Genomic DNA, 19,938 nt, shown 5'->3' on the forward strand with positions numbered 1-19,938 from the left:
CAGGGGAGGGGCAGAGAGAGGGGGGACACAGAATCTGAAGCAGGCTCCAGGCTCCGAGCTGTCAGCCTAGAGCCCGACGCGGGGCTCGAACTCACAGACCATGAGATCATGACCTGAGCTGAAGTCGGACGCTTAACCGACTGAGCCACTCAGGCGCCCCAACAACATGTACACTTTAAATAGGACAATTTTTACTTTTCAATTATACCTCAATAAAGGTAGAAAAAATAAACTTAATTCAATTTAAATTAAATAAAAACAAAAATTCAGTCCCTTAGTTGTACTGGATACACTTCAAGTGTTCAATAGCCAAATGTAATTAGTGGCTAACGTTTTGGATAGCACAAGCTTGGAACATTTCCATCATCACAGAAAGTTATATTAGTGCTATTCTAAAATGCTTATGATCTGTGATGGAATATTAAAAGTAGTATCAAGAAATCCTCAGAGAAAAATAAAAATTGGCTTGTGAGTACAGGATCTATCATATCCAGGATTTGCTAAGTGTGATGAAATCTGGTATATATGGGTATATGTCTACTATAGTACCTGATACATGGTAATAGTCAATATGCACTGAATTAATTAATGGCTATGATGATTAATAAACCTCCAATCTTTGCTATTTCTGCACTTTTTATTATTTGCCTTTCCCATGTCACTTGGAAGCAATTAAGGAAATAGGTAACCCCTCTTAAGTTTCTGTTACAGAAAAAAAAAAAACCCTGAAATGAGATTATAAATATGAATGCCTTGAAAAGTACAAGGCTTGAAAGTACCCTGTGTATATATAATGTGTTCTGCAGACATTTAAAGGCATTTATTTTTAATAGGTGAAGGATCCTGGTAATAAGTTAGAGAAACAAAGTCTATGTTAACCAAATGTAGGAGGATATTTTTTGAGAGAGGAACCAGTATCTTTTCCTCCAGACAGTTGGCTTTCTTCTTCCCACTGCTGCACTGCTCCAATTAAAGCTGCTGTTCTTTTCCATGTGCAGTGCCTTAGGGAGGGATGTGGAAAGCAGAGAAAAGAGTTGCAATCCTACAGCTGGCTTCTAAAAGTCTAGCTCCTTAGGGGAAAAGCAGGTTTGGAGGCAGAGACAAACGATGTGGGAGAAATATTAGCAGTGAAAGCAGTGCCTATGGTCTTTCCTCCACCCACTCCAAACAGACGGTTTTCTGGACTAGGGGAAGAAAGGGAGAAAAAAAAAGAAAACTGGTGAGAGTACAGACATTGGTGGTTTCTGGAAAGAGAGACTCTCAGCCTCAGCCTGGAAAGAGTGATCCCTGTAGATGAAATGTCTGTGCCTTTTGCATAGTTAGTGTGCCTCTGCAGAGGACCAGTTACGTGACAGAGAGCTCTCTGTCCCAGCACAGCAAAACTGCAATCAGTCACACTCAGCTTAGAGGGGGAAGAGGGAGCATGGGACCCCAAAGGGCCCATCTGACTGGAATAAACATTGGTCTGCCATGACTGAATATGTGGCTCCAGGCAGGATGAGGGACATGTCAGAAGACAGTCTGCCTGGACAGATTTCTGAAAGAGCTGATAGCCTTGCCTTTGGGGCAAAAAAACCTCTCAAGCAAAGCAGAGCCCCATGCTGGCTGTTGCTGTCCAGCAAAGGGCTTGGGAAAACATCACTTGCTGCAAATGGGAACTAACAGATATTTTGCAGCTGCAAGAGCCAGGCGTTTTCCCCCACTTTCTCAGCATGGCATGGAGAATTGTGTTTGGGAAGGCACCACTGGACACATCTTGGATCACGATCTGGGACAGGGATCTGCTCTTGCTGGGGAGACTTGTAGGACTTTCACGGGAGCAGCCTTGCAGTTTGGGTGCTGGCTGTTCAGGGAAGAATCATGATAGTTCAGAGAGCCCTGTTTCCTGGGAACATCTTGGAAAACACTCCAAGAAAATGCTTGTTTGATCCAACGGCTTTCTCCTATCCACTAGCTTACATCAAGCAGTGAAACACATTTTTAAGTGGATTTTTTTTCCCAGAGGGGGGAAAAAAAAAGAAAGGAGTGATTTGGGAACATGAGTCACTGCAACACGGGGTGTGTGCCATATAGGACAGGATATCAGTGTAGAACTAAGCAACCAGAACAGGGCCTGGTGCTTCTTGGATCCTGTGGGGGGGAGTCAACCAGCCCAGAATGAGGATGCAACACAAGAATAGGACCAAAAAGGTGAAAATAGGAGACTTTAGGGAAAGAGATTCTGAGGCAATTTAGAACCATAAAGACTGTGAAATATATCTGTGCTTTAATTAACAAGCTGGAAAATAGGGCTGAATTGTAATTTTTTAAATAATTACATACTTAATATAAAAAAGGGAGGCAATCAGTGCCCGAAGAAGTCGTTTCATAATAAAATGCTATTAAAAGAAAAGTTATCGTTTAAAGTGATGTTTAAGAAAACTCTTATAACAACAGGATATTGTTCATGCTATATTAAAAAACTTAAATTAGATGTATTATATGCATAGTATAAGTTATATAAAATTACCAAATACATTGAAAATTAATAATAGTTGTCTCCAAATAGAGCTAGTGTTTGGTTCTTCTACTCTTCTAAATGTTCCTAATGTTCTATAATAACTAGGCATTATTTTTTTATAATGCAAAAATAAACTTTGCTTGAAATAATATCTGCACCCTTCATGGTTTTTGAATTAAGACATTAATTAAACAAAACTAGGTCTGTGATTATTAAAGTTTAACTTTTGAATAATGAACCATTTCCCATCCAGGTTATATAATACTAATTACATTTAATTCATTCACTTTCTTTTTAATTTATCCATCCATTTCTCACTCATTATTTCACTCAGCTATTTATCTTTAAAAAATGTTTTATGACAGAGGTCAGGAAATTATCGTCCATTGACCAAACTCAACACACCCTCTGGTTTCATATAGCTTATGAGCTAAGAATGGTTTTTGTTTATTTTTTTCTTAATGTTTATTTATTTTTGAGAGAGAGAGAAAGAGACAGAGCACAAATGGGAAAGGGGCAGAGAGAGAAGACACAGAATCCGAAGCAAGATCCAGGCTCTGAGTTGTCAGCACAGAGCCCAATGCAGAGCTCGAACCCACTAACCGTGAGATCATGACCTGAGCTGAAGTCAGACGCTTAACTGACTGAGCCACCCAGGCGCCCCATCAAGAATGTTTTCTAAATGCGTATAGTTAAAAAAAAGTCAAAAGAAAAATAACATTTGGTGATGCATGAAAGTTATATGAAATTCAAATTGCTTCTCCAGGTCAGGGTTTCCATATCTCTAAAAGGAAGTGATTGGTCCAAAATATGCTTTGAGTTTCTCTTGATCTCAGGGTTAGAGAGCAAGAAGGCAGCACAAACAGACAGAAGAATGTAGTTCAAGAGTGCTGTACTGTCTAAGATAGCAACAGCTACTATAGCCATCTCAAGGGAAATAAGATATCATTAATTATAAACTCCACCCTTGAAATCACTTACCTAGTGATGTGATACGACTGAAACATCCCTGGTTTGCTGTACCAAATGAATCAAATCAAAAGAATAACTGCAAGTACATTTATAGTTTTCAAACATGGTACCCCAACCCTTAATGAACCCACCTGGAACTGCTTTCTACCATAACTACATGTGCATCCATTTCAGAGCTTTAAATTTCTAGAACAGACCAAGCCAATGATCTTTCAGACAAACCCTCGACTCTCAGTCATTTAGGAAGATGAATGAGAATTTCCTAATGCCCAGCTACCTACTATATTCAGAAGTGTTTTTTGTTGTTGTTTTGTTTTGTTTTTGTTTTTGTTTTGTTTTTATGTGTTATAATAACTCACATAGAAGCTTAAGCACAAGAGTCCATGATGGTTCTCACAATTTCTTTCTAATTGTAGTATCTGTAATAGTATGTTGGGGTAATGATAAAAGGAAATCTTAGATGACAGAATTAAATGCTAAAAGAATTTGGTAGGCTGGGGGTGGACTCAAGTTAACACAATTTACATTTATCAGAGATACATGTGACAATATGCATTTAGGTCTAAATCTACCATGCAGGTCACTTACTTTAACAGTGGTCTGTAGTGAAAAAAAGACATAGGTCTCATGGACAGCATGCCAAATATGTGTTAAACTTTAAAGTCCTTGCATCATACCAAAGGGAGAATATAGTATAGTCCCCAGTAGGAAAGTCCCCACACTTTTTTTTTTAAGTTTATTTATTTTGATGGGGGGGGGGGCAGAAAGACAGGGAGAGAGAGAATCCAGATGTCGGGCTCAATGTCACAAACCCATGAGGAGCCGGACACTTCACCCACTTAACCAACGGGGAGCCACCAGGCTCCCCTAGGTTTCATTCTCTTTGAAATATCTACTCATGTAATTTAATCTACCTTTCTATGAGGAAATTAGCACTCTCTTTTGTTTTGCACAAGCTTTTACCTATCCTATTTGTTTCGGGGTATCACTTTTAGGTAACACGAGGTGGCATGTAATCCAAAATATAGTGACTTATTTACAATGGAAATGGAATTCTCTGAATAAGCAGAATAGGATGGATTTGTTTTTCAACCATTCCTTCTCAAACTTTCTCCCTTGCACAATATCCTATTGACATTCTGGGGAAAAAGCAGCATAAAGAAAACATTAAATATTATGAACATGGCCCAGGAAGCAAGGAATACTCATTTAAATAAAATATGCTGTTTAAGAAACGTGTAGGTGAAGTTCTCACTCTGTTCCTGAAGGGCCACTTCATTGCTGGCACACCCATGGTCCACAGCAGAACAGACTGGTCTCTGTACTGCCTTTCCTTAACCTTGCATTTTGCCTTCCAGTAATGTTCAAAAATTGTTAAATAAATTCAAAATACGTAACTCTGCTTAAATACCAAGGTCACAGAAACTGTATTTAAATATGTACAATTTCCTACACCCTCTCTAACCCAAACTGCCAATCTTTTTAAAGTGAGAGTTTCATGGGATTGGGGGAGGGAATAGGGGTGGTGCTAAGTCAGTGAAAGAAAGACTCACCAGGTTGCTATCTGCCTATCACCCAGCAGCTTTTAAAAAAAATTTTTAATGTTTATTTATTTTTGAGAGAGAGACAGAGCATGAGTGGGGGGGTGGGAAGGCAGAGAAAGAGGGAGACACAGAATCTGAAGCAGGCTCCAGGTTCTGAGCTGTCAGCACAGAGCCCCCTGATGTGGTGTTCAAACCTCCAAACCGCAAGATCGTGACCTGAACTGAAGTCAACGCTTAAGCGACTGAGCCACCCAGGTGGCCCAAACCCAGCATCTTATTTAATATATAGGCTCATGGGAAATATTCACATAAAATTAAGAAAAAAAAATTAGTCTCACAGGACAGTTCATCTAATTAATGGCATGGCCTACTGATCCACTCTGAACAATAGGAAGAGCATATAAGCAATGAGAAAACCATACTGAGAAAAGCAACTTCCTTTTTTTGGACACTTAAAGAGAAATGATGATTTAATACAGTACAATTGACTACAAATATGACTTCTAGTTGACACAGCCTCTTTAATCAGAAATAAATCCTAGTCCTTGAGGTGGAGGGCCAAGGGGGCAGGACTACATGGACAGAGATGGCTGGATTTTACTTTTCCTAAATACAAACCCCTTTGTTTGCCAAATAGGATCAGTCAAGAGTTTAGCAATGTATTTAACATTTGGCAGAAAATAGTGAGGTCTAAATCACTTCGAATACATCTATATCTCACCCATCTTTTTAGGGATAATTTATATGTGTTATCAGTTGCACATTTCACTAAAAGCAAGAAGAAAATTATTAAACTAATAAGAAACTCTTTAATGGTAAGAATTAAGATTCTTTAAGTTAAATAGTTAAGCTGATATTCTTCAATTAATGTAAAATGTCCTCTTTTGTTTTATTTTTTCTTCCTGTTTCTGGAAAACAAGAGTATTCCAGGGAATATAAGAGTTCATAAGCAATAGTGCCTTTCTTCTAATTAATATTGATGGATAATTGATTATGAGTTATCATATAAGATGGAACCATAGTATTATGTAAAAAGTGATATAGAAAGCTAATAACCTCCTAATACAAGGTCATTCAGACACCCCTGTAGTCTGATATAATAGGAGGAAATCACAGAATAATAATATTTAGTGGCTGGTTATGACCTCAGCAATCATCTGGGGTAATTACCTCAAGGAACAAATGAGAAAAAACTCTGACCCAAATATGTTAAGTGACCAGGTCATGGTCATGAATCTAATTAACACCAAAGATTGAAACTGAACTTCGTTATCCTAATAATACATCCAGTTTCCTCTCCACTTCACCTGCTGGCAATCCTCTAGAGACCAGAATATGTCAGAATTTATGCGTTCAACAACTATTTTGATGGAATAAGAAAGCCATTCTAATGTAAGTACAAAATGAATGGAACGAAATTATTAATACGTAGTATAGTTTCAACAAAAAAAGAGAAATATGTAAAATGATATAGTCATCATCTATAGATTAGGGTATTAGAGATGTTTTATTATCTTCCTTACAATTTTCTGAATCTTCTATAATTTATAATTATAACATAACATTAATGATACACATAAACAATGTCTAATTATTACATATAAGAGAAGATTATATAATTATATATCAGATAGGATACCATATAATATATTATTGTATATTACAAAATATATTATAAGATATATATTACATATAATTTACTAAAATATGCTCTTATACTCTTATAGGAAATTGATATCAGTGTTTCCCAAAACATTATTTGTTTAACACAAGTCTGTTAGGATAACCCTCACAACAAGAGCTTGATGGAGAAGGAATTAGCTTTGAAATACTACAGCTTTGGAACTGGAAATCCTCTACCTCTAATGAATGATTCACAATTTACACTGACATCTGAATAGTTTTGAGACCTATAGTTTTGAGCAAAGAAAGCAACTTACATCTGTTTGGCCAGCACTTCCCTAACTTATTTGAACACAAAACTGTTAGGAGGTACATGCTGAATAAGATTGTATAGAACACACTTGGGGAAATCTCAAATCTCTTTGAAATTCTAGATCACTCACCCACAGAAAGGTCAATCATTTAAGGTTCTTTACTGAGCATTGCTTACAAATATCTTTATGGTACATTTATAAAATGAACTGTAGGTTTGAAATGTATACATAATTGGACCCATATCTGAAAGGCTCCTTTTTTAAACTGTGAGTCTGATGAAATAGGCAATGAGAAGGTGATTTCTGTGAGTTATTAATGCAAGTTTTCACATGTTTTGCTCATTGATTTTAATGTTCAAGCTGATAAATTTTAATTTTGCTTCTGCCCCAAGGCTTTCTTACAGAAGATCAATAATATTACAATTAAGAACATCAATTGAAGTAAGGCCAGAGCCATGTCACTTTCTTTATCTTGGTCCAGACTCTTGGGCTTAAAATGGGGTTAGTTCCATGACTTTATCTTCATTCCCAGGGCATCAAACCAGCATACCGACTTAAGAAAGCCATATAAATAACCTGAAACATACTTGAATATGTATATCCTTTCCATTCCTCTTCCTTCTTAAAACTCACCCAATATTTAAACTACTTACACTTGAATATTTCCATTTGCCTCCATGGCATGTGTTTCTTAACTTGTTTGTGCCTCACCTTTTTTCATTGTTTAGTCTATAAAACAGGAAGGAGACGGAGTGCCTGTGTGGCTCAGGTGGTTAAGCATCCGACCTTGGCTCAGGTCATGATCTCGCGGTTCGTGAGTTGGAGCCCCTGTCAGGCTCTGTGCTGACAGCGCAGAGCCTGGAGCCTGCTTTGGATTCTGTCTCCCTCTCTCTCTGCTCCTCTCCCACTCCTGTTCTTCTCTCTCTCTCAAAAATAAATAAACATTAAAAAAAATTTTAATGGGAAGGAGAATGGCACTGACCATCAGATTTATGCACAAAATAAATAAGACACTACACGATATGTGCTTAGAACAGAGCCTGACACACAACACCTTCTCACTGTTTGGTATTAATCTGAAACGGGATATAATTTTTTCTCTCCCTCTGTTCCTGTTACTGGAAATACTGTCTTCTCTCAATTACACAACAAGAAAACTATAGCATCATCATTGCTTTCTCTTTTACTTTTATCTTCTCAATTCTACAAACTGTACACACACATCGTACAAAATTTACTTTCATCATTCACACACACACACACACACACACACACACACCACATAACACACACATTATGCAAACCATTTAGAAGTCCTTTTGGTTCTTTGAAATCACTGTTAAATCTACCTCTTTTAGTCCATCTTGTATTCTCACTATGACATCAGGATTCATTCTCTTACATCTGAACTAGTATAATAGCAGAGCACTTAATCTCTCTACTTGAAAACGATTTCTTCCCCAACCTGTCCTGTAAACAATATGCTCTAAAATTTCATTTTGCTTAAGTCAGTTCTCAATTCACAAGCTATCACTAACTTCCTATTTCTTACAGGATTAAAATCTAAACTCTAAAGACAATTCCAGGCATTCTATAGATAAACCACACATTCTATCCCACACTCCCCAAATGAAGTCTCTATTCCAAATTCCATTTATGTGGTGCCACTGGTGTGAAATAATCAGATGTCTCTTCTCTGTATTTCCAAACGAGACTAATTGATCTTGAAGACCCAGCCCAAATCACATTTCTTTATAAATACTCCCTGAATACTTGGATGTAAACTTTTTACCACCTTCTGAATCTCTTGCAATTCCTTAAAATGACTTAAGATATGTTACACATTTGGGGGGAAAGGTACATCCTATTTTGAGCGTATATAATGAATCTCCTCATGTTTTGGCAGAAGTGTTGGGGAGGACAGATGCATACCTAGAGTAAGCATCTGTTCCAGTAAGAACAAAGCACTGTCCCTTCCATGATGGAAGAGGTAAACAATCTGCCACCAGTTAGCTGGTTGATCTACTTAGGGAATGGTGCCATACTGGGGACTTGGGGTTGGATTGGTATCTCTTGCTGGAAAATAGCAATGGCTGTAGCCACTCCTCTGGGTAGGTGGAAGTCTATGTTGCTGAGCCCATGCATACATAACCTCTAACCCAGCCACAATGGCCACTTTATTCATGAGCCCATTAAATAATGTCAGGAGTCAGGAAAGAGGGGTATTCATAGAATAAGCCATCCTACCCACTTGCTTCATAACATTATCCTTTACTGAGGTCACTCACTGGTAAGTGTATACACATAGGATACAAATACTTCAAATATCCTCACATTTTTTGCCTAATCAGAAAGGTCTCTTCACATACCACATTCCATTCCCTTGCAAGAAATTGGCTTACATGATTGTGCGGACTAGATAAGCAAGTCTGAAATCCAGAGGGCAGGCTATCAGGAAGGTGAGGCTGGAACTGTCAGGCAGGGGCAGAAGCTGTTATGCACAAGTGGACTTTCTTCTTTTTCAAGGAAGTCTCACTGATATTTCTAAGGTTGACCAACTAATTAAATCAGTCCCATCTAGTTTATCTAGGATAGCTTCCCTTACTTAACTTCATCTGATCATGGACTTTACTCACTTTAGCAAAACACTTTCACAGCCACACCTAAATTGGTATTTATATTTTATTGAATAATGGGGGACTATAGCCTAGCCAAGTTAATGCATCAAAAGACCATCATAATGAAGTTGATATATACTGTGGTAGTAAGACTGAGGGAGAAACTGAAGAAAAAGGTTCAGAGATTTGTTTCTAGACATGCTAAGTTTGGCATGCCTATTAGAAACCTTGTACGAGTCTTGATTTGAAAACTTGTACAAGTCTTGATTTGAGGAGCTAAGAAATACATTTGAGAACCATCAACTATTTAAAACCATGAGACTGAATGAATCACTGAGGGAGTAAGCCCTGAGGTACATTCGTACTAAAAGGTTTGAGACATGAATGATAAACCAGCAAAGAATAGTAAAAAAGAAAAACCATTTCAATCAAATGCAGAAAAATGCAGCATCCTGGAATCCAAGCGGAGAAAGAAGTTCAAGAAGGAAGGAACACCTAGCTGTATCAAAAACTGCATATTGTTCAGACAAAATGAAGAATAAGATTTGAACACTGAATTTAAAAATGCAAATGCTATGTGGCGATCTTGCAAAAGCTAAGATATAGGACATGAAGGGATTAGTCCTAATGGACTCATGATAGATGGTCCCATCAAGGCTATGGATTTTAGGTCATTGGCAGTAGATTGGAAAGGAGGAGGTTGAGATCTGGGACTCCTTCACTTCTGCTAATCCTCAAGTAGAGAGTGTATAATCTTATCAGAAACACATGGGGGTTGGCGACGCCTTTTGGATTCCAATGGAAGCATGGAGGCCAAGAAAAAACAAGGTGATTTATACTTGATACCCTTTAAGTGCTAAATGACCTACATGTATTTCTTTTTTAAAAAAATTTTTTAATGTTTATTTTTTCTTGAGACAGAGACAGAGCGTGAACAGGGGAGGGGCAGAGAGAGAGGGAGACACAGAATCTGAAACAAGCTCCAGGCTCTGAGCTGTCAGCACAGAGCCCGACGCAGGGCTCGAACCCACGAACTGTGAGATCATGACCTGAGCCAAAGTCAGACGCTTAACCAACTGAGTCACCCAGGCACCCCCCTACATGTATTTCTAATAGGAAAACAATATTCACTTGAAATTATTTAATAATTACTCAATGTAACTATTAGTTTTAATAATTCCATTATCTATCTTAAAACAATTGGAGAAATTCTTGGGTACTACCACATCAGACATCAGTAACCAAGTATGTTGTAGAATGCCTCCGAAATAATTTTCTTTTTTATTAAAAAAATAACCACTAACTCTGTAAGAAAAATTCTGTATTCACAAATGAAAACAGTCTTTGAACTTTGTTATCATCTAGCTTAATACAATGTTTCAAGATAACAAACTCATCCAAGGCCTGGAGCACAGAATTGAATAGAAATACAAGATAGAGGCGTGTGTGTGTGTGTGTGTGTGTGTGTGTGTGTGTGTGTGTGTGTGTGTGTAGTTGCAAGCACTGTCTCTCTACTCGTTTCTTCTTCTTTAGAATCAGGTGTGTTAATTCAAGCACAGATGATTTAAATTATTAAAGGCCTTGACACAATTTGGAGAGAAGATAAGAGGTCCTGAATTGTCTCTAAGGCATTAGGCCTTAATGTCCTATAGGAATTTATATTATTATTTTTTTATTTTTTGAAAATAAATTTCTGCAAATGAAACTGCCTACTTAACACAATTAAGAAGAGCAATTAGACAGTCTCAGAAAACTTTTTTGACCTACTTTGACCAGTATGTGGTTATCAGCTGAGCCAGCTCCCCTAACAGAGACCTGGATCTGCTTTCTCCCCACCTAAAATGATCCAGAAGGACATATCTGAAGCACCAGCAATGCCATCACAATATCCAAATACTAGTTCTCAACAAATGAGACCCAGTGTAAATATTAGTAAGGTTAGTGACCGTAGAGTAAGAAATCTGTCACTTTCTTGCTTTCTTGCTCATGTGCACATGAGGACCTCAGTGCCTGGGAAGGAGCATGAACTGTCAAGCTGATGTCCTCTCACTCCTTCTCTAGGTTAAATCCCATGATTAATCATTGTCTTCACCCCCTTGCATGCACCTTCAACTCCTTTGCTCATCTCATATCAACATTAATTCTTGGCAAAGCCACAACCTAGGTTAATCCCTGCCTGCCGCCCAGCTGCAATCACACAGCTGACAGAGGTTTTAGAACAGACTGGTGAAGCACTCCACCACACAGACTTGTTTCACTTCCATTTGATGGCAGCGAAACTCAGAAGGGCACTTGGTGCTGTCGATTACTAATTGCACTATTTTCCCCTAGTCCAATCATTCCCTCTCATATTTAATACATTCATCTCTCTCCTCAAACTCTCAACATCTTTTCCAATCTCGTTTCCAGCTGATCACTTAGCCTCCTCTTTGACTGGAAAAAATGGTAGCAGTCAGAACATATCCACATACTCCAAACACTGCATTTACCTACCTACCACCATGGGGACTCCCAGTCTATCCTCCCACACAACTGCACAGATGAACCACCCATTATCTGAAATGGATGCTTCCACTTAGGTACAGGCCCTGTCACTCACTCAAGCACATCTCTCCAGAGATTCTCCTGTTCTCTCCTTAGCATCAAATTTTCACAGCCTATTGGATTGTTCCCATCCACAACCAAACAAACTGTAATTTTTCCTGTCTTAAGTTTTTCTGTTCCTCACAAGATATTGCACAGTGTCATAGCAACACTTCAGGGAGTGTTGAAGGAAATACGTCCTTGACACTTGAAGAGAAATATCTATACTTGCTTTTCCAATCATCGTTCTCCTGTCCACTCTTACAACTATTTTACTGCAGCTTTCACCCCCACCACTGTACTGAAACGGCTGTCAAGATGCCCAGGGGTTTCCACTTGGATCAGCAGCATTTGACACAATCAATCACTCCTTCTTCCTTGATGTACATTCTTCAGCTGCTTCCAGAATATCAGAATATACTCTTCTAGGTATCTCCTCTTTTTTGTTCTCAGTCTCTTTTTCTTGTTCTTCCTCTTGTCCTCACACTCTTGATGTTGGAGTGCCTCAGTGCTTACTTTTTGGTCTTTTTCCCTTCTCTATTTCCCTTCCTTGGTGATCTTGGCTTGAAATCCTTGGCATCATTCTTGGTGCCTCAGTTTATCTTAGTGGACCAATCAGAAGTCTCTTGGCCTTAATTTATTATTTTTTTTAATTTTTATTTATTTTGAGAGAGACAGAGAGAGAGCACAAGCAGGGGAGGGACACAGAGAAAGGAGAACAGAGGATCTGAAGTGGGCTATATGCTGACAGCTGACAGCCCAATGTGGGGCTCAAACCCATGAACCATGAGATCATGACCTGAGCCAAAGTCAGACACTTAACCAACTGAGCCACTCAGGCACCCCTTTTGGCTCTACTTTAAAAATATCTACAGAATTTGACTGCCTCCAAGTCCTCCACTTGCTATTTTCATTGATTTTGTCATTATTATTTCTTACCTGGATCACTGTCCCAGAGTTCTCACTTATACTGTACTTCATACCTTTGTCCCTAGAGTCTATTCTCAACACAGCTGCCCAAAGACTCCCATTAAAACAGTGATCCAACAAGGTCTGTTCCTGGATTAAAAACCTTCAATGGCTCATTATCTCACTCACAGTAAAAGTCCATACAGTGTCCCAGAGTCTATTTGTGTCTTTAACTCTACACTTACCCTCTAGTACTTTTTGCCATCACTCATCCCGCTCTAGCCTGGCATTTTCTCAGTCGCACCAAGAATGGTCTTGCCTGCCCCTTGGCACTAGCTGTCCCTGTGCCTGACCCATTTTACTCCAGATATCATATTGCTAACTTTCTCACCACCTTCCTGACCTCCCCTTCACTTCCAGGAGATCACTCCTTTTTCTGGACAGTCTGTACCTGCATATGTTTCATTATATATGTTTCTGCCTTCTCTTTGAGACTGAGAGTCCCCCCAGGATCTGTATCCCATTCCTCTCTGTACCTCAGCACAGCACCTGGCCAGCACCTATGTACATTCAGTTAAAATTTGTCACATCAAATTTCTTAAGAAGGAATTTTTTTAAAGAAACTTTATAGGTATGTGATAGAAGGTTGGCAAAAGTTCATAAGACCAGAGGAAAGGATAACAATCCTGTATCCTTATTATAAAAAAGGTCAGCATTTTGGCATCTATCCAATTGTTTTTCCATGCAAATTTTGTATGTTTGTTTCAAAGACTTTTTATTTAGTTAAATGCATACTTAGTAGCACACTTCCAAACCCTGACCATCAGCCTTACTGTAATGAGTCAGAATGTGGAGGTTTAATATTGTTTTAAATGGATATATTGTATTTTCCCAAGTGAAAGAGAATGCTTCTCTACTATGGTTGAATGTTTGGATAATTTCCATCTTTTTCAACCAACTTTAAAGGGCTCTACTCAAGCTATTCCATAGAGATAGGCAAACTTCTTGACCATGTGGGCAAAACTAAGGAGTTGCCAAATTTTCCAGTTAATTTAATAAATGGCACTACCCCAGTCTCACAGCATGAAAATACGGATTTAATTTAACACAAAATGAACCACAGGAGAAGGTGCCCCCTTCTCCCAAACAAATGGAAGTTTTAGTTTAAGACTACAGAGGCTGTTTTCAATACAAATTTCCACATTTCTTTTAGTAAATTTCCATCTGCCATCCAAAAATATCTCAGATGTTTGCAAAGGCACAGGATGCTTTGCATGTTAAGAAAATATGCTTCCAAGTGCCTTTTTTCCCCTTCTACCAGGTCTTTCTATGCCAGGAGGAGTAAGTGACTTGTGACCTTTACTTTTTGACACAAGGGTCATATTCATAACTGATTCAGACTCTTGGGGGTAGCTGCTAACTGAAGTTCCTGCAGAAATACTGCTGACAGCCCTCAGCGCCTGAGGCTGTTGTATCTACAGGCCTGGAAGAGGAGTGAGCTCAGAGTGATTTTTTTTTTCTTTGTTACCCTTGGGTTCTACCCTATTGCTTCTGTAACAGGAAGTTCAATTTGAAGTGCAAATTCAATCTTGCATTGTGGTACTTTTGCTTAATTTAACATTTCTACAGAAATATGCAGTAAAATCTGAATGTGAGATTTTTCTTAACCCTTCCAAAAATAATTGATCAAATTAGCTAATAACAATTAAGATAGGAATTACTAAAGTGAAAGTGTACAGATTGGTTTTTCTACCAAACTGTCAGGTTGTACCCATGAGGGAAACATGAGGAAGTTGTTCTGTTTCCTATAAATGAGACATAAGTGATTTTTTATCCTCACATTCAGGGCAACTAGGAAGTCCATGTGGCATATATATACAATGGAACACTACTTAGCCATTTAAAAAAGGAAATCTTGCCATTTGCAACAACACAGATGAAACTTGAAGGCATTATGCCTAGACTTGCAAGAAAGGTAATTTAACTTTAAAGACTTGTGATACAATGTCCAAAACAACTACAAAACTGAAGTCATTAGGCAATGATGGTTTTGCTCTATTTCCAAGTGACTTACCTTTATTTTCCTTGTTATATGACTATATATAATAGTAATCGCTATCACTTATTTAAAACTTTCTATATGCCTAGTACCATAATAAGCACTTTAAACATTAGATAATTTATGTAACTCAATAGCAAAACAACACAGAAAAAAAAATCTGATTAAAAAATGCCCAGAAGATCTGAGTAGACATTTTTCCAAAAAAAGGATACACAAATAGCCAACAGGTACATGAAAAAGTGTGCAAAGTCAGGGAAAAAGTGCTCACTAACCATCAGGAAGGTCCAAATCAAAATCACAGTCAGGTATCTCCTCAAACCTGCCAGGATGACTTATATCAAAAAGACAAGAAATAACAAGTGTTGGTGGGAACGTGGAGAAAAGGGTGCCCCGCATGCTGTTAGTGGGAATGTAAACTGGTGCAGCCACTTTGGAAAACAGTATGAGCTTCCTCAAAAAATGCAACATAGCACTACTGTTTGACCCAACAAGTCTTCTGGATATTTATCTGATGGAAGTAAAAACACCAACTTGAAGAGACATGTGCATCCCCAGGTTCACTGCAGAATTGTTTACAATAATCAAGACACAGAAACAACCTAGGTGTCTATGAATAGATGAATGGACAAAGACCATGTGGCATATACATACAATGGAACATTAGTTAGCCATTAAAGGAAATCTTGCCATTTACAACAACACATATGAAACTTGAGGGCATTATGCTAAGTGAAATAAGTCAGAAAGACAAATACCATATGTTCTATGTGGAATCTAAAAAACAAACAAATAAAAACAAACTCATGGATACAGAGAACACATTGATGGTTGCCAGAGGTGGGAGGTGGGGGAGTGAGTAAAGTGGGTGAAGGAGATTAAAAGGTACAAATCTCCAGTTATAAGAGACAATATATAGGATTATATATGTTTTAGTTATGAGCACTATAGCTAATAATACTGCATTGTATGTATGAAAGTTGCTATGAGAGTAGATCCCAAAAGTTCTTACCACAAGAAAAATTGTAACTGTGTGTTGCAACGGATATCACGTAGATTTACTGTGGTGATCATTTTGACGTACATACAAATACTGAATCATTGTGTTGTATACCTGAAACTAGTATGTCAATTATCTCAAAAATATTAGACAATTTAATTTTCTTAATGACACTGTGAGGTAGATAGTATTTTACCCATTCTACAGATCAAAAAATTAAGACCAAGAATTTAACCTACTCCAAATCACACTGATAAAAATGCACATGGAACTATTATTCAAATGTAGGCCAGGTAAGTAACCACAGTGCTCTTCCCTTCACTTCTATCTCCATGTCACTCTGTCTCTCGTTTGATCCTTTTGTACTCTTATTTTAATCTCTTAATAACACCTCATAACTCTCCCTTCCCTTGTATACTTACTTCTCTTTCTAGTTCCTTAAACTGACCATGACAGAGACGAAAAATATATTTTAGCTATACTTTTTGTTATTGGGTTTTATGTTTTATATTCTAAATTTTAAGTCTGTGATTAGCATACTTTTAGAACTTGAAACAATGTGGCTTCCCCAACACTTGGTCTGACCAGAAAGCTAGAGAGGACAAGGAAGAGGAGCAATGCCCTTATCGGAGGTGGGATAATGCTCTACTAACTAGTTCCTTGTTGTAGAATACACTCTGGGTTTATTTTAAAATGAGTCATCTTCCCTTTTCTTTGCCAGGGCTGTGAAGGGCTCTTTCTCAAATTCACCATGAGATGCCAGTGGGGTTCCTTGTAAGGTTCATGAAAGTGTGCTCTTCACCAACCACTGTGGCCCTAACCACACTCAGTAGTTTATCAAAACTATCATACACATATTTCTGTTTATGGCTCCAGCAACTTTTGCTCCAGGGAATCGGATTCAGTGGTTTCTTAGATATTTTCGGGTGGTGGTATGCTCTCCAACCTCAGTCCTCTACTGGGTCTGCAAGAGTTATTGATTTTTAGTTTGTACCGCTTTTTTCTTGGAGGAGGGATGACAACAATTACTTCTAGTTTCTTTTATGTGGTAACTAAAACCAAAGTCCTTCACTTCAATTTTGAAAAAAGGATCTTAAAAATTTTACTCAACTGACTCATAAATATGGAGAACAAACTGAGGGTTGCTGGAGGGGTTGTGGGGGGGGGATGGGCTAAATGGGTAAGGGGCATTAAGGAACCTACTCCTGAAATCATTATTTCACTATATGCTAACTAATTTGGAGGTAAACTTAAAAAAAAAAGTAAATTTAAAAAAATTAAAAAAATTTTACTCAACTGAACTTTTTCCAATTGAGGTAACAATTTTTTTAAAAATGTTTATTTATTTATTTTGAGAGAGAGACACAGAGAGAGAGAGTGTGCATGAGCAGGACAGGGGCAGAGGGAGAGAGAGAATCTCAAGCAGGCTCTGTGTTATCAGTGTTGAGCCTGACATGGGGCTTGATCTCAGGAACTGTGAGATCACGACCTGAACCGAAATCAAGAGTCAGATACTCAACCAACTGAATGACCCAGGTGCCCCAAATCTTTCATATTCTTGTGGTCTTATGTTCTTCTGATGAAAGAGGCATTTAGATTTATTTTATTGAAAACCATAGCACTCATCTCTCTTAGTTATCCTCTAAGTGACATATCCAAAATATGCCATTCTATCAACAATCCATTTAGGTATATTTATTCTTTTCAGTGCTGCTGAACAATAGCTGATTATTATAATCAAATGGGGCTATGTGTTAATTTCCTGATTTTCATTATAGATAACTTCTGTTCAAGAATGTAAGTTATAAGTTAGTAGGAAAACTCTAGTCTGTACTAAATTCTGATCAACAATGAGGGGTTAACTGGGAAATAGAAGTTACGGGAATTTTGCAGGCAAGTTCTTATATTAAGGTCAGGATGGAGAAGGCTCTAAAGAAATAGATGTGTACATGGAATTAGAAAAAATTTTTTTAAAGGTTTAGTGCTGCAAGCCGAGCTATCCAACCGGCCTGATGGCAGGGCCTGGGCGGTGGATGGATCAGGACTGCTGGGTGGCCCACAAACAGAGAAGCTTCTTGTACTCTGCTTGTATGTAATTTGGCCTTAATAAAAGTACCTGGGGAATTGTCTGTTGGGGAATTGCCCTCGACAGGCCCCCTGGGAAAAGAACCATTGGGAAAGAAACAAGGTCCCGCAAGGAAATTGTGTGGCCCTACATTTAGCCCTTGCCACCCCCTATAAAGACTCCTCTACCTAAAGGAAGGATAGCCTCATACATTTGCCAGCAAAGGAGAGATAAATGGATTTAAAAGCCCCACTCCGGCAACAAAGGAGTGTTTCTATGGGCACCAGTTACTCCAACCCCTAGACCTACTTGGCCCCCAGGAGGCATTCCAGATGATGATTGAACCTAGTAGGTTAAGGTACAGAATGGTTCATTAGTTCCTAGGTGCATTGTCTCTCTGGGAATGCATAAGGCGTGGGTTCCTAAGGCCCTCTTGGCCCCCTCCTGACACCTCAGACCGAGGCGAACACTTTTGTTCCTCAAACCACAAATGGTTCAGGGAAACAACTAAGAAGTCACATGTCCCTGTAACTGTTCCACTTGAGGTGTTGAGAGATAAATGACCTTTCATGAAAACAGCAAAGCAAATGCTTTATAGATTATAGATAAACATAGATACATAATGAAAATAATGTAAGAAATTAATCAATAAGCAAAGGGCAGGAGGGAATGTTATGAGAAAATAACCATGTTATTCCTTAAAAGGTGATTACACATAGGAACATTTTTAGAATTAGGTAATGCTAGAAAACATAGATGATGTATGCTACAAGGAAATTGCTAACAAATATAATGCCACATTTGCCACAATAAAGCAGCCAGTTCAACACACTGCTGTTGTTTGTGTCCATTTTTATTTTTGTTTTATTTTTTTTTCACTTTTTCGCTGACGCCGTTCATCCTTCGGGAACCCCTGGACCTGCTGGGGCTGGACTCCGGCAGTTTAGAGAAGGAGTGGGCCAAACTGCACAGCATGATATCCAGAATGTGGTCGATGGCTAAACAGAACTGAGATGCTCTAAAAGGCAAATGACCAATTTAGAATATGACCATCATGATTGTGAAAGACGCTGACATAATTTTCTGGAAAACATTTAAAGAACAGAGATATATTGCCTAGAGAAGAGAAACCCAGGCAACAGAAGAGGTATCTTTAAGTATTAAAGGGTGGCAGTGTAAGAGAGTGCATTTAGTACGAGTCCAAGTGCGTGCTAGCAACAGGACCAATAGTTAGAAGTTAAGGGAAAGGTGAGGAACATCTCAATAGTCACAAAAGTTCAAAGATAGAATAGGCTATCTCTGGATTTAGTGAATGCTTCATTGTGACTTCAAAGTCAAGGTAAGTAATAATATCTTACTTGTTTTGGAGTCACTTTAAATCCTTCCTGAAAAAAGTTAAGACAAAGTACTGTACCAATAAATTAAATATAGTTTTGTCTTGATGTCCTGCATGGCTAGTACATTGCTTTGAACATGGTGGTTCAATATCCATTGTACCAATTCAGTTAATAGACAAATAACCACTTGGGGAAGGGGAGCAAAGTTGCAGAGGAGATTCAAGCTTTGGAAGGAGGGCTAGATTGAAGAGCCCCAAGTCCCTCTAACTAAAAGATTCCATGATTGTGTCTATTTCTGTGAATATTATTTAGTAATAAAATAACAGTGGCCACTCTGCATTTTTGTATAACAGCTTTTGACTTAACAAAGCTCTTTTACATACCTGTCCTACTTTACCCCCATACTAGCTCTCT

The 19,938-nt window shown here is 38.2% G+C and overlaps 1 protein-coding gene across 2 annotated transcripts in view; it reads right to left on the bottom strand.

The window, feature by feature from the left end:
* The window catches only part of RAG1 (recombination activating 1), a 1,204,476-nt gene that overhangs the window by 737,791 nt on the left and 446,747 nt on the right, over nt 1–19,938 (bottom strand). The gene's annotated exons all lie outside the window — the stretch shown is intronic.

Source organism: Puma concolor, chromosome D1 (genome assembly GCF_028749965.1).
Source record: "Puma concolor isolate L17-30 chromosome D1, mPumCon1.1.hap2, whole genome shotgun sequence".
Taxonomy (NCBI): domain Eukaryota; kingdom Metazoa; phylum Chordata; class Mammalia; order Carnivora; family Felidae; genus Puma; species Puma concolor.